This window comes from Myotis brandtii, unplaced genomic scaffold (genome assembly GCF_000412655.1).
Source record: "Myotis brandtii unplaced genomic scaffold, ASM41265v1 scaffold1583, whole genome shotgun sequence".
Taxonomy (NCBI): domain Eukaryota; kingdom Metazoa; phylum Chordata; class Mammalia; order Chiroptera; family Vespertilionidae; genus Myotis; species Myotis brandtii.
In genome coordinates, this window is record NW_005355769.1 from 519,673 (window position 1) to 524,525 (window position 4,853).

Consider the following 4,853-nt stretch of genomic DNA (forward strand, 5'->3'; position numbering starts at 1 on the left):
GATATCAAGTTTTACTACAAAGCCACTGTGTTCAAAACAGCCTGGTACTGGCACTAGAACAGGTGTACAGACAAATGGAACAGAACAGAGAACCCAGAAATCAACCCAAGCCCAATGTGCTCAATTATTATTTGCCAAAGAGGCAAGAGCATATATTGGAGCACAGACAGTCTCTTCAATAAATGGTGTTGGGAAAATTGGCAAGGTACATGCAAAAAAAAATGAAACTAGATCACCAACTTACCATACACAAGAATAAACTCAAAATGGATAAAAGACTGAAATGTAAGATGTGAAACTATAAAAATCCTAAAAGACACCATAGGCAGCAAAATCTCAGACATCTCTCATAGCAATATGTTTATTGATACATGGACAATGGAAACTAAGGAGAAAAATAAATTAATGGAACTACATTAAAATAAAAAGCTTCTTCATAGCAAAATAAACCACCAACAAAATAACAAGAGATACCACTACATGGGAGAATATATTTGCCAATGATACATCTGATAAGGAGTTAATCTCCAAAATATATAGGGAACTCATATAACTTGACAAAAGGAAGACAATCCAATTAAAAAATGGACAAAGGACCTAAATAGACACTTCTCCAAAGTGGACATACAGAAGGCCAAGATACATACAAAAAAATGCTCAAAGTCACTAATCATGTGAGAGATGCAAATCATAATGACAATGAGATATTACCTCACACTTGTCAGAATGGCCATCATCAACAAGTCAGCCAATGACAAGTGTTGGCGAAGTTGTGTTCTAGAGAGAATCTGGTTGAATACTAATTAAATTGGTGGTATTCAACATGAAAGTATGCAAGATGAATAAAGTATTATAACTTTATTTATATTTGTTCTTTAAACTATTGTTCATTTTAATACATCATCTTTGTTAAGACATTTAACAAAAGCAAGGCAAATGCCAAGGCCTGACTGATTTGACCCATAAAGGTAAAATGAAGCAATTTTAGATGTCCACAGTTTACTACTTACAGAGGAAAGATTAGCATGCCAATGGTGCCATCTGCCATGTTTCTAGGATTCTCACAAAGTAAAAAAGATGATGCTGGAACAAAACGGGCTGGACAATTGCATCACAAGTTGTGGGAAACTCTATTGCTGAGAAGTTAATTAAAGGCAGTAGCTGAGCTTCCTTTTTTCTTCAGGTCTAATCTAGGTGACAGGGCCAAAAGACATTCTGGAAAGGCTAAGATATGCTGAAATTCAAACCTTTGACTATATGGTTATAGTCTAAGTTATCGTGGTAGCCTTGTTTCTTCATAATATCCAATATTAAGTGTTTACACATAAGAAAGTATGATGCATTTATTTAACTTGTTCTTTTCTTTAAAAAAATAAAAGAATTATAGATGATTTCTATTTCTAGTAAAGATAAGTACCTCTTATAGGACCAAAAATCTGTAAATAACATAAACTTGAGATGAAAATATTAATAACCTTCTGAAGAAAAAAAAATGAGAAAAAATGGAAGTGAGTTGATACTTGGAAGGAGAAAAAGGAGCTGGGTGATTATCTCATTCTTTTTTTTAAAATATATTTTATTGATTTTTTACAGAGAGGAAGGGAGAGGGATAGAAAGGTAGAAACATCGGTGAGAAAGTAACATCGATTCAGCTGCCTCCTGCACACTCCCTACTAACATCGATTCAGCTGTCTCCTGCACGCTCCCTACTGGGGATGTGCCCACAACCCAGGTACATGCCCTTGACCAGAATCGAACCTGGGACCCTTCAGTCCACAGGCCGACGCTCTATCCACTGAGCCAAACTGGTTAGGGCTGATTATCTCATTCTTAAAGCTTGTAACCCAATGGTACTATAAAGTGTCTAAACTAAGATAAAATCATTCTCTTACAAGAGATCAGAGGATAGAGTTTCGAATGATGCCAGAGAGAGGAGAAATCTAGTAAAAGAGAATGAGTACATTTTGATACATGAAATAGCCATTCAACAACATTAAGGGCAGAGTTTCATATGGGTTCTAAATGCACACTCTGGACTCCCTCTGCCTGGGTTAGAATAGCCTTGTCTTTTCTTTATTATGGGAACCTGGACAAGTAATTTCAACTATATAAATATCACTTTCCTGATCTTTAAAATAAGGATATTGTCGATTATAATTGAACCTGCCTACCTAATAAGATTGTTTTGAGAAATACCTAATTTAGTGTATGTAGAGTCTTAGAATATTGCCTGAAATATAGTATATGGTAAATAAAATAAATTTTAAAAATATTTTTTAAAATTAATTTTTAGAGAGAGAGAGAAAGGGAGAGGGAGAGTGAGAGAGGAAACATTGACGTGAGAGTGGAACATTGATTAGCTGCCTCCTTCATGCCCCACACTGGGGATTGAGCCCGCAACCTGGGCATGTGCCCTGAGTGGGAATTGAACCAACCGCCTCTTAGTGCCTGGGACAATGCCCAACTAACTGAGCCACACCAGCCAGGGCAATGGAAATATTTTTCTCCAAAATAAAAGAGTGGAGCAATAAATGGAAAACCTGGGATCCTAGAATCATTGATTCAAAAAAGAGGAAAGAAAGAAAGAAAGAAAGAAAGAAAGAAAGAAAGAAAGAAAGAAAGAAAGAAAGAAAGAAAGAAAGAAAGAAAGAAAGAAAGAAAAGGATTTTTGTGAATCACTGGGAGTACAGTTCCAGAATTACAGATGTGCCACAGCCTAGAAAGCAAGAATCTCAGCTTAAAACTCTAAAAGGCATGCTTTTTCTTAAATAGATGAAATTGATATATTAACTGATGTATTTGATGTTCTTTTAAATGTTTTTAGAGCTCTGTTGTAATATTAAACTCTGGCATTTGACACAGAAAAATATTCCTTTATATACACACTCAAGCCATAAAACAAGCACAGAAAACTCACTGTATTCTTAGAAGTGAAGTCATTCAATTAGAAAGTACAAATAATTATTCCTAATTGTTACTGAATGTGTTTTGTTGAGATATCTTACCACTTACATGGCCACAAGCTTAATTGTCTGAGAATTACAAAATTAAAATCTGCTAAAAGATTCTACATGAAAATTTAATTTTAATCATAAATTTAATTTTAATCATAAAATTATATTGAAAATCAGATTGAATGTGTTGACAGTCACTAAAATCATTATTTTAACAAAAAGGTAACACATTTATAGTCACTGTAACAATACTTCTAAGCATTAATTGCTTTTTCAGGGTACAAAAAAACATGAAATTTTCTCCAACTATCCAAATATCTATGCAAATAGTTCAGATGAAAAAGATTGTTAACTACAATAGAATTACTTTTGGACACCCCTTACTAGGTTTTATGCACCCTTTGTTTTTACAAGTTTAGAACTCCTTGAATATACAAAATATATGCTTTGGTTTTTCCCTGTATTCAACTGTATTAATGTTGATAAGATTTTTAAGTTATAAAATATAAAAATAACTTAAATATTAACTTAGTTAAAATATGTGTTTTATAATAACAATGGAAAGATCAAATAATCTCAAATTTAATCTAAAGCAAAGGCAATGATTACGACTCAAATACTTTAAATATCAAGTATTTAATTTAGAAATTCAGCTGATAATTTAATGGTAATATAAACAAGCAACCAATTAAATTGATAAGAACTTCATTATTTTATTCACATTAGTACCTGTAGTAATGAATTTTCAGCTAAGGCATTAAATCCAATGCAATTATGTCCCTGCATAAATTCTTAGTTAATCTACTGATTGCTGCAGCCTGTGATGAAGGTCAGTGTGGATATCATTCTCATTTCCCCCGTCTTGTAACAGTATGAAATGAATCTCTAGAATAATATTATCTACTCAAGGAGTAGGAATTTTGTGTTACTACTATAAAAACATATTTTTGTGTGTGTGAATGCTTTGGCTTCTAGAGACAAGTAGAAGTTCCATTTGTGGAGAGATTCTGACTCCATAAAGGGAAGTGTAATGTGCATGATTGAAATGAGTTTTTTATTTTTTATTTTCTTGTTTAAAGTATTACAAATAGTAGTACATATGTCTCCTTTTTTTCCCCATTGACCTTCCCCTGGCCTCCCCTACCACCTGGCACATGCCCTTACCCCACCCCTCCAGTGTCTTGTGTCCATTGGTTATGCTTACATGCATGCATATAAGTCCTTGATCTCTTACCACCCCCCTCCCTCACAACACTCCCCAGTCTTCCCGCTGATATTTGACAGTCTGTTTGATGCTTCCCTGCCTCTGTATCTATCTTTTTGTTCATTAGGTTATAATGCTCTTTATTATCCATAAATGAGTGAGATCATGTGATGTTTTTCTTTCACTGCCTGGCTTATTTCACTTAGTGTAATGCTTTCCAGTTCCATCCATGCTGCTGCAAATGGTAAGAATTCCTTCTTTTTTATAGCAGTGTAGTATTCCATTGTGTAGATGTACCATAGTTTTCTAATCCACTCATCTGCTGATGGGCATTTAGGCTGTTTCCAAATCTTAGCTATGGTGAATTGTGCTGCTATGAACATAGGGATGCATATATCCTTTCTGATTGGTGTTTCTGTTTTCTTTGGATATATTCCCAGAAGTGGTATTACTGGGTCAAATGGCAGTTCCATTTTTAAATTTTTGAAGAAATGCCATACTGTTCTCCACAATGACTGCACCAGTCTGCATTCCCACCAGCAGTGTACAAGAGTTCCCTTTACTCCACAACCTTGCCAGCACTTGTCATTTATTGATTTGTTGATGATAGCCATTCTGACAGGTGTGAAGTAGTACCTCATTGTTGTTTTGATTTGCATCTCTCAGATGATTAGTGACATTGAGCATGTTTTCAT